Source organism: Arachis duranensis, chromosome 6 (assembly GCF_000817695.3).
Source record: "Arachis duranensis cultivar V14167 chromosome 6, aradu.V14167.gnm2.J7QH, whole genome shotgun sequence".
Classification (NCBI taxonomy): Eukaryota; Viridiplantae; Streptophyta; class Magnoliopsida; order Fabales; family Fabaceae; genus Arachis; species Arachis duranensis.
In genome coordinates, this window is record NC_029777.3 from 108,653,225 (window position 1) to 108,665,133 (window position 11,909).

General features: G+C 31.6%; 1 long non-coding RNA gene across 2 annotated transcripts; it reads left to right on the forward strand.

The window, feature by feature from the left end:
* The first annotated feature begins 5,005 nt into the window (after positions 1-5,005).
* Positions 5,006-6,871, forward strand: LOC107495670 (uncharacterized). Of its 2 annotated transcripts, none has more exons than XR_008010559.1 (5): positions 5,006-5,125; positions 5,243-5,402; positions 5,524-5,569; positions 6,104-6,250; positions 6,463-6,871. It is a non-coding gene; the product is annotated as an uncharacterized LOC107495670 (long non-coding RNA). The 2 variants fall into 2 exon arrangements; XR_001593515.3 differs by having other exon boundaries at positions 6,171-6,250.
* Positions 6,872-11,909: the final 5,038 nt, after the last annotated feature.

Consider the following 11,909-nt stretch of genomic DNA (forward strand, 5'->3'; position numbering starts at 1 on the left):
CGATCTAATGAGCCGTATAAATAGGCTGTTACCACATCCATTAAATGCATATACGGTTTATGATATGCAGATAAACTGACCAAATAACGCAATGTTATCGCATCCACTACAGGGGAATACGTTTCTTCATAATCTATACCGGGCCTTTGTGAAAAATCTTGTGCCACAAGTCGGGCTTTGTAGCGCACGACTTCATTTTTCTCATTTCGTTTTCTCACAAATACCCATTTGTATCCAACAGGTTTTACATCTGCAGGTGTACGGACTACAGGTCCAAAGACTTCACGTTTTGCAAGTGAGTCTAATTCAGCCTTCATGGCTGCATCCCATTTTGGCCAATCATTTCTTTGTCGACATTCTTCAACTGATCTTGGCTCAAGATCCTTATTTTCATGCATGATATTCAATACCACATTATATGCAAATATTTCATTGATAATTGTCTTATTTCGGTCTCATTTCGCTTCTGTAAAGACATGATTTATCGAGATCTCGTCATTTTCACAATTTTCAGGTACCTGAACGTCTTCTGGCGTTAAAACTATATAGGTACCTGAACGTCTTCTGGTGTTATATCAGAATTTTAGACAACTGCAGGTGTCTTTACTATGTCTTTTTCAACAGGAATATTTACCTCTTTTCTCTTTCGAGGATTTTTATCTTTGGAACCGACATGTCTGCCACGCTTCTGGTGTGTATTTGCTTTAGTGGCTATTTGTCCTACTGGGACATCAATTCGAATTGGGGCATTTTCCGCCCTGCCACGCTTCTGGCGTAAATTTGCTTCAGTGGCTACTTGTCCTACTAGGACATCAATTCGAATTGGGGCATTTTCCGCTGGTATATAGGATTTGGTTATCCTCTTTGTATCGGAAAATGCATCAGGCAATTCATTTGCTATTCTTTGCAAATGTATAATCTTTTGAACTTCTAGTTCACATTGCCTTGATCGAGGATCTAAATGCATCAACGATGATGCATTCCAATTAAGTTCCTTTTCAGGAAGCTTATTCTCTCCCCCTAATGTTGGAAATTTCGATTCATCAAAATGACAATCCGCAAATCGGGCTTTAAATACATCTCCCGTTTGTATCTCAAGATACCTCACTATAGAGGGAGAATCATATCCAACATATATCCCCAATTTTCTTTGGGGTCCCATTTTGGTACGATTAGGTGGTGCAATGGGAACATATACCACACACCCAAATATTCTTAAATGGGAGACATTTGGCTGCTGGCCAAAAGCTAATTGCATAGGAGAGAACCGATGGTAACTCGTTGACCTCAAACGAATAAGTGCTGTGGCATGTAAAATAGCATGCCCCCAAACCGAGGTTGGGAGATTTGTTCTCAAAAGCAAGGGTCTAGAAATTAATTGGAGACGCTTAATAAGTGATTCTGCTAACCATTTTGTGTGTGAACATAAGCTACTGGATGTTCAACACTTATTCCATTAGCCATACAATAAGCATCAAATGCTTGGGAAGTAAATTCACCAGCATTATCAAGACGAATTGTTTTGATTGGATTTTTTGGAAATTGTGCTTTTAATCGAATAATTTGAGCCAGTAATCTCGCAAACGCCAGGTTGCGAGAAGATAATAAGCACACATGTGACCATCTCGAAGATGCATCTATTATGACCATAAAATATCTAAAAGATTCACATGGTGGATGAATAGGTCCACATATATCACCTTGAATCCTTTCTAGGAATTCAGGGGACTCAAATCCAATCTTTACTGGTGATGGCCTTAAAATTAACTTTCCCTGAGAACATGCAGCACAACAAAATTCACTAGATTTAAGAATCTTCTGGTTCTTTAGTGAATGTCCATGAGAGTTTTCAATAATTCTCCTCATCATAGTTGTTCCCGGATGACCCAATCTATTATGCCAAGTTATAAATTCATTTGGGCTAGTAAACTTCTGGTTTACAATGGCATGTGATTCAATTGCACTAATCTTAGTATAATACAATCTAGATGAAAGTGAGGGTAACTTTTCTAATATAACTTTCTTATTTGAATCATGAGTTGTGATACATAAATACTCATGATTTCCCTCATTCATTGTCTCAACATAATATCCATTTCGGCGAATATCTTTGAAACTCAACAAGTTCCTCAGAGACTTGGTAGATAATAGTGCATTATTTATTATAAATTTTGTTCCTCCAGGAAACAAAATTATAGCTCTTCCGGAGCCTTCTATCACATTGCCTGAGCCAATAATAGCATTAACATATTCCTCTTTTGGCACAAGATGGGTAAAATATATAGTACTTTTAAGAATAGTGTGCGAACTTGCACTATCCGCAAGGCAAATATCTTCAGGATATGTCCTTGCCATTTTTCTTCAAAGACAAATGATAATAATAATAAAATGAGTAGAAGTACATGCACAGTAAAATTATTCACATGAATACTTAACAAACACATACATATATCAAATTATTCCATCATTAATCAAATAGCCAATATCTCCTTCAGAAAAAAAATTAGATACATCATAATGATTGGTGGAATTTTCATCATTTGAAACAAAATTTGTTTCCTTTTCTTTGTCATCCCTTTTCAAAGATGCTTGATAAAGATCAACTAGGTGCCTTGGGGTACGACAGGTACGTGACCAATGGCCCTTTCCACCACAACGGAAGCATTAATCCTCAATTGATATACTTTGCCCATTATTTCTTTCTTTATCCCACTTCTGGTGAGATCCTTTCTTGTGAACATAATTCATTTTCCTTCCATAATTTTTCTTGTCATCAAAATCTTGCCATTTACCTCTTCTGGGGTTATAATTTGCCGTATTTGCTTCAGGAAATGGGGCGGCGCCAGCTAGGCGCGCTTCATGATTCTTTAAAAGTAATTCATTGTTGCGTTCAGCAACAAGAAGGCAAGAAATTAACTCAGAATATTTTTAAATTCTTTTTCTCGATACTACTACTGCAGGAGCACATTCGAGAGGCATGGAAGGTCGAAAAAATTTTCTCTAACATATCGGGCTTGAGGAAGTATCACCGTTTTTTCATGATTATATATTTTTCAAGGTCTTTCCACAGATCTGCAGGATCTTTTAATGTGGGGTATTCATTTTTCAATCATACTTCAAGATGATGACGAAGGAAAAATATGGCTTTATCTTTATCCTTCTAGGATGTATTATTTTCAGCCTCAATGGTATCTTCAAGATCCATTGAATCAAGATGGATTTCAACATCTAATATCCATGGTAAATAATTATTCCCAGATATATCAAAAGCATTATATTCAAGATGAAAGAGATTCAACATAATAAAAATTTGTTACCTGAAGTCTTCTAATAATTTTGTTAGAGCTTCGTGCTGATAACGTGTTGTAAAATAAATAAATAAGTAAATAAATAAATAAGGAAGATATAATATAAAATAAAGAAGTATTGATAGAAGACTCTAATATTAATATAATTAGTTCAATAGAAATTATTCATATATTATAAATAGTAACAAAAGAAAGAGAGAGAGAAACTATTCATAAAGAATAAAGAGAGAGAAATATATTTTAGTGATATAAAGGAAGAGAGAGGATTTTATTATTGCTTGTTGTGTGTGTATTGCATGAGGATTAGCCTCTTATTTATAAGCATACAGAAGGTAACATTTTCAACCTTCATTAAATTCAATCTCTCTTGAGAATGGACATCCACCTATTCAATCTTATCACAACAGTATTATATATATAGGTGTCAATATATGTTCAAATCTACTACTTGTATAATTGGCGTGGCTCATTAAGTCACGCGTCACTCTCACATTAATTTGGAATAAAAAATGAAAAAGGAGTAACCTAAGCATGTTTTATTCTCGCCTTCATCTTCTTTCTCCATTCTCTATCTTTCATTTGACGTTGTCTCTCTTCTCTCTATCTCTCTCAAAAACCCTAATCCCCTCATTCCCTTCGTTCTCTCCTCGATTGGCTATTATCTCCTTCTGGCCTGGATCATTTTCGTCGGTGTTGTGACCTCAATCCTTCCCTTTCCTCTGTGTGACACTCTCTTTCACTCTCATTTTCTCACTTTCTCTCTCATGGTGTTGCTCTCACTCTCAAACCCAGTTCTCTGCTTCTCTATTCTTTTTTGCATTCTACCATCCCTTGCTTTTGCTTGAGATACACACTCTCTCTTTCTCTCTCGATGTTTTTCTCACTCTGAAACCCTAGCCCTTCAACCCCATTTTCCTCCCTTCAGTTCGGGTTTCTCTTCAAATCTGGCTATTCTCTCAATGCTGCTCTGTGATATCTCTCTCTAGGAACATTATTGATCTCAATGGACGGATGCTGTAAACGGTTGCATTGACACCGAAGTATTTATAAAGAGGAAGAAACGATTTCTTTAATTGCTCAAAATGCCGGTATATGCCCAGCGAAATCAGGATCTGGTCCAATCAAAGGGGGGGAGGGACTGGCGACGGAAGCCCTAAAGGCAAACGTTACCGAGTTTCATCGCTGTTTTCTGCCGCCAATGACCCCTCAGAACAGTGTCCGGAGGCATTGCGGAGGCCACGGCGGGAACCATTATGGTGAGTTCGCGACTAAAATGGTAGACCTCGGATGAGGGGCTGAAAAAGTGGGCCGAACACAACAGAGGTCCTTTAATTCCAAATGTTCGCTCACCAGAACAGGTTAGATATCGGATGCTTCGTCATCGTATTTTTTAGGATTTCTTTGGTTTTGTTTCAAATAAATGTTAATTACTATTATGTATACTGTGATCTGTTGGTATATAAAAACATATAAGAGATTAATTGAGTTTTTTGGAATAAAAAATAAAGAATAAGGCTTGGTTTCCTTGATCTTCCGTATAATCACATTCTCTCTCTCTTCGAAACCCTAATGTCTCAAAGTTCTCTTTATTCATCCCAAATGCAGCAGTGGCAGAATGAGCAGAGGAAGAGGGCGATGAAGACTCACAGCCGAGATGGGCTATAATGGGGCGGAGGACAGGTCGAGACTTCTCATCCAGAGCAAGATCTGAGAGAAGAGGAGGCAGACAACGAGAAGCGAGCTTCAGGAGCAGAGGCGAACAGGGCTTTCACAATGGAGAAGAAGCTCTCATGCCAATGTCAAACATGGTTACTACGGTATGTGTGCTGCTCGGTCATCGTTCTCTTTTCACTATATTCTTCTTATTTAGAAGGCTCAACTAATTTGAATATAACTATTTAGCTTTCCTTTTTACTGACCATTGTCGGTTTTAGATGCACTAAATCATGCTGCTGTAATCGAAGAGGAAGCATCTTGGTAGCAAGGTTGTGACGCCGGAAAGCTAATCGGTGGAGAGATTCACCGTTGGAGCTGGAAGAGAAGAATGGTGGTAGATATCTTGCCATTGAAGATGTTATCGACTGTGAGGCAAAGGTAAATTTTTTAATTTCAAAATTAAAAAATATTAATTTTTTCCCTAATCTTCTGTTTTTCATTCAAAACATTTGTTTCCCTTCTTTTAGTTTGTTTCATGTGTGTGCGTGTTTGGATTTAGGTCAGATCAAAGCAGGAGCTCCTTGCAGAGGCAAGCCACTAGAAAAGTACATCTAGAATATTTTCTTACTTTTTATGCTGATGGAATATAGTGCATTGTTATTTATTCACCTAAAATCTTATTTTGATTTGTTTAAGATAATTTGCTTCATTTTATATTTTTATTTTAATTTAATTATTTTTTTGTTGCTGAGAACATTACATATGGTTATGTTGTTTGCTTGCTTTATTGGTTTGTTGAACTATAGACTGCAGATTTAGCATCATATAATTATGTTACCTTAGCTTCCTTATAATTGTGGTTAATGGGTTATAGTTGTGCCCTACTTATTGATGGAGGGAAAGAACTTTTAAGATTTTCAATTAAAAGATAAAATAACTTCTCAATTTATGGGAAAAATATGCTCTTTTTATTCTTTGTTCTGCGTTTTCTGTCTGCATGGTCGTTTTCTTTGTTGAAGAGATTGCTTTTGTGTCAAGTTCATTACTTTTATTGATCCAACAATGTGTGAGCTGCTTTTTCAATTCTTTGAACATTAATACATGAAAATTTCATATTTATCATTCTACAATTTCTATAGATTGCAAATACTCAGATATGACATATTCAAGGTCTTACACTATGTGAACAACATCTAATTTCAACAGATATGATGAGTAAGCAATACTCTTTGATGAATCTGCGAGAACATGCAAATAAAAAACAATTTGAGTCCAAGGCATTTGATGTAAGTATTTCTGCTATCTTTTAATTGCTTTATTGATTTATTTTTACTATTCGAAAATCTTAAACTAAGCAAATGAATTCAATCATATAAAAGAAACAATGCAGCAACATTTTTTAATATAAAAAAGTGTTATTATTCTTACTCTTTTGTTACTACTTTCTATAAATTAGCATTCAATCTAAACACATGGTTATTACTTGATTATATTTCAGTTATATAAATAATACTCACCAAATAAAGGAATGCTGAAAAATTTTATGAATGAAGCTCATGAGAAATTGAAGGTTTGTTCATTTGCTTTTGTTTTGATTTCGTCATTCATAAGTATCTTTGTAAGGGGATAAGTTATATTGATTAGTGTAATTTGAACTTACTATTATTAATTCATATGTTTCTTTGCTAATCTTTTTTTATTTAATTTTTTCATTCTGTTTGAATTTAATTTTTGATTCTTTTTTTTTTTTATTTTTCTCAGGTGTTTAAAGTATTTTTTGATATAAAATTTATTTGATTTCTTTGCTTAGAAGATTCTCCAGGCTATTTCTTGCATGTATGTTAGTAGTAATTATTTAATAACCCTTCTTGATGTCCAAAATCAAAGAATTTAGGTAATTTATACATTATCTTCTGTAAATTTTGATTCTAACTGGTTTAGATAAATTTTGATTCTAACTGGTTTAATGTTCTTTGGCCATTAAATTTACAGTCTCTTACTTTTTTTAATCTGAGATGAAATTTATTTTATTACTTTGCTTTTTGGTCTCTCTAGCCAAAAGGAACAATAGGGGGAGTTGGATGAATTTTTGTAGTTTCAAAGCCCGAGATCAGAATTTTTCTTATTTGCCTCAGAATTTTTTTTATTGTCTCTAATTTGGTTCAATAGTTAGTCTTATGCAATGTGGTCTTTGTTTCTTTTTTCTTGAATGAAAATGAAAAATTGGTTGGTGATTGAATATTATGAAACTTCCATTTGTATTGGTGCAAAAATGTTCATGATTTGTTCAATTAAATTTGACAATCAGTTACTATCTGATTGGAATTCGGCTAAATATTTGTGCAAGTGATATATATTAGATATACACGTGGAAAAAAAGAACAAAAAACAAAATTGATACTGATATTATTGGATATTTGCGATGGGTCTTTTGTATTAGAATAATTTAGAAATGACATTATTTCCTCTTGAAAACATGGAATATTACTGAAGAAATTATTTATTTTGTATTTTAATGCATATTTTCTTTACAAATAGATGTCTTATCTATTTTTATTGAAACAATTATGCAGGAGAAGTTGGAAAGAAAATTTGTTTTTTATGCCTTTGTTATCCAAATGCTTTTGCAGAATTTAATGAAAAAGAAATGCTTGATAGAGGACAAACATGGTTCCTGAGATTGCATAAGGATATTCCTTACTTGCACCTTATAATTAACAAAAAAGTTATCTCGCATAATTTATGATTTGAAATTATGTACTCATTTTATTACATGTAACTTTTGTAAATTAAATTACTACTAAAACTTGAAAGGTAGATGCAATGATGAAAGTTATCCTTTTATGTCATTTTAAGAAATGATCTAAACATATGGTGCTAACTTTTGCTCTTTTATATATATATATATTTTTTTACAACGATGAAACAGTTGTTTTCAGTAGCTGAAGAATTTGGTTAATCTAAATGGATTCAATTTGATACTCCAGTTATTCAAATAAAAGTAACAAAGAACATCCTGTATTTTGGCTTTTTTATTTTAATGCATTCTCTTTTATTAAAATGCCTTTTGCTACTCAAGAAAATGAGAATTTATGTTGAAAAATTTTTCAATCACCGGACAAGTATACATGTTTTAAAATTATGAAGTGTAGAGTATAAAGGAGGACAGCAACTTGAGGGTCATTTGTTTTACGGCGAAGGATTTTAGTGTGGATCACTTTCTGTAGGTAAGTTTAAGTTTCGTCCGTTCTGTTTATTTTTTAAAGTTTAGCTTTTAGGATTTGCTTTCTGGCTTCGCTCATTTTGATTTTTTCTGGCTTTATTTTGTTCCAATATTAAAGGGTTAGTTTGTGTGTATTGAATGTTCACTGTTTTTTATTCAATTTCCTAAAAGAATTTAGTATGTTATTTTTCACAATTTAGGAATTAGGTTGAATAAGTTCTGTAGGTCTGGGATTTAGAGTTATGCATGTGTCGGATGTAGATTAGATGAAATGTTGGTGTTTCTTTTTTATTGCACTTTTTGTTTATGTATTTTTTCCATCTGAAATATGTATTGTGGAAGCATTTTTATGAGGTGACACTTTGCATGATATCGATTTTTATTGGTTTAAAGTTGATTGAGCTAAGTTATTGTGGCGTATTAAGCATTGATCTATAAATTTATTAATATTTGATGTCTATGACCAATTTGAGTTTAAGAAAATAATCTCACTTCATATTATAAGCATTAGAACTAATAAAAATGAGATAGATAATTGGGTATTAGGTAAGAGAGATGTTATATTTTTGCTCCATTTACGTTTTATTTTGGGATTGGGTTACTATCTTTCATTGGTTGATTTAGAATTTTTTTACTTTTATCTGGCCCATTGTATTTTCTAATAGAGTTTGTTTTATTAATTGTAGTCTGGTTTTTCTTCATCTTTTTCATCCTATTTCAAAATGAGAACTCCCATGGATATGATAAATAAGATTAATCTGGAGAAGGAAACATTGAGTCTTAAGGTTAGGGTGATTAGGCTTTGGACTATTTCCAATTTCAGTGGTCAGCTCTTCCTAAATTCTACGATGTTGATTTTAATTGATGAATCTGTGAGTTCTTGTGTTCCAAGCATGCCTCAATTAATATATATGGTCTAATATTTTGTTTTAAATGCATTGTTCTTGGGTTGATTCGAGGTGTTTTCTTTGTTGTGTTTGTAACTCTTAAACATGTGAAATTTAGCATGTTGTGCCCTTATCTCATTCTCACTTTAATCTACTCCTGGATTTTTTTGTATTTAATGTTTGGCTCTTTGTAGTTTGTCTTATATTTTGTCCTTTTTATTTTTCGAACTGTTATTTTATTTAATATGTGCCAATTATACATTTTCTTTTCTTGGTCAGTGATGCCAATTTTGATACAAATTATCTTGTGTATTGACAGAGGTGCAAAATACAAGTTATTGTTCGGAGGCCTGTAATTTTGTCGGAGGGTCAAGTATATGTGATGAAGCACTTTTCTTATATTTTGATTTTGTGATTCTGAATAATTATTCGTACAATTGTTAAGTCACCTACATAATTATATTACTGATATCACCTTTTTTTTAAACTATTAAAGTTATTACTTTACCTGTGTCATTTTTGAAAATGATTCATTATGCCATAAGCTTATCCATTGGGATTCATGATTTAATTATGGTTGGAAATTAAGAGAGAAAAAAAGAGGAAGAGAATATCTGTCGACTGTAAACATCCTTTGAGAATTCATATTTTTTAAAATTTTAATATAGAGCTAGACTAGAGTGGTACGAGGCTATTAGAAATTTGCATTTCCTACACACATGCATTTTTGATTTTTTGCAATTGTTGTTTGAGTTGACCTCTTTTTTTTATTGTTATTTTACAACTCTATACTTCTTCAACTTTATGTCTTTGTTGGGTGGATAGATATTTTTAGTAGTAGTAGAAGTCACATGATTTGTTGAATTTGATAGGTTGAAAAAAATTTAGAGGCACCTCGGGAAGTATTTTTGGAATACTACTCTTTATTTTTCAAATGGTATATTAAAAGTAGATTATATTTTGGCTTTACCTTAAGTAAAGCAAAAAGCAACGTCCGAAAACAAAAAGTAACATCTTTTACAGGGCTTTCTTTAAACTAAGTTAGGATTCAAATTAAAAGGAAGTGGTTAAGAGATTTGAAGGATAGTTCAAGTTGGAAAAAAGCTTTATTTTTTTCTGTATTTCTTTTTTTTATCTTGAAAAATAAGTTTGATGAGAGATTTCACATTTATTCTTTCTCTCTTTTTTTTTTCAATCAACAAATAAATAAAATAATTTTATTTTATGCACCCCTCTTTTAAATTTTATAGACTTTCATTAGTATTGAAAAATGATAACTTTTATTTTTGTAAAATAAATTTTTTATCTAAGAAATAAATTATTTTAACACAATAAATCAAAGAATTTTTACATAAATGATATTGGTTGTGGTTCTTATTTATGTTTTATCTTTTAAAATGTGTTGTTTATATGTTTAGATTGTATCTGTTGTCGCATAATTTATGAAGTTGAATATGATACAATATACTGTGAAGTAGGATTTCTTTAGCCCATTCTAAGTGCTTATCAAATAGTATGTTGATATTCAAATGAATATTTTGAAAAATAAGAATAGAAAGAATGAGTATAAATTTGGTCTTAATTAAAAATAAATTTACAAATTATGATGGATTAAGAAATGATATTTATGTATTTTGAGTAGTGATAAAATAAATAAAATTTTTATTTTTAAATAAAAAATTTGAGTAACAAAAATACCTTTATTAATGCAAAAAATGACAATCTAAAAAGATTGAAAAAAAAAAACTAGAAATCTTCATATGCACGGGGCTTCTACTAATATATTATAAATATTGAAATGAGATTATAGAGAATAATTGAACCCTTTTGTTATTGATTATTAATCACTTGCTCTACCTCTATTCTTCTCGGAAACCTTCACCACATATGTAGTACTATGTGCTTTCACAATAGTATTTGTTTCCATTTGGGCAGCAATTTTGTATTGTTATTATCTATGGAAAGTGACAGTTAATACTCATTAGTTTAATTCATTTTTCTGTATTTTGATTTCAATGAAAAATGGTAGCCAAATTAGTATTGTGCATGAATTACAAATAGTTTCACGGGATCTTAAGTTTAAACCTCATTGTAACTTATGCAATAAAATAAAATAAAACAAATAAATTTATATATTATTTTAACACCAACATTTTTTTAATAATTAATGTGTTTTTTTAATAAAAAAATGTCAAAAGTATTTAGTGTATAAATATTGTTATTGAAAAATTTAAATAAATTAATTAAATAATGATCAAACAATATTATTTTATTATTTATTATTAGAAGTCAAACTAGTTGATTTTGGGTAGACCCTAATCTAATTAGATATTCAAGAATCAATATACATAAAATCAGACCAAAATTTAAGTCCTTTTAAGTGTTGTTTTTTAATGCAGTTATGATTCAAATAAAATATTAAAAAGATAGGACAAAGTTCTCTAAAGATCATTACCAACACATGAATGTAAAACTAAACATAATATATACTTTTATGTTGATAACGCATTGAAATTATGCAAAATGTAGAATTTTTTTTAAGTATTAAAACGGGACATAAGTCCGAAAAAGAGATGTAATTACAAATTAAGCAGGGTAAACGTAGCGTGGTACATGGTCTTACGATAGAAACGTAGCATGATACATCCGTACATGTCTTACCTCATATCGGACGTCCAATTCATTATTTCGCAGTTACGCAGCATCCCAGAAAACCGTATATTAAACCATTCTTCTATCTTTAAGTCCATGACAATAATAAAAAAATTTCATAACCCACAAATTCAGCCCAACAAAATTGATAAATTCAATTTTAATTTTAGTCTTTATCATCTT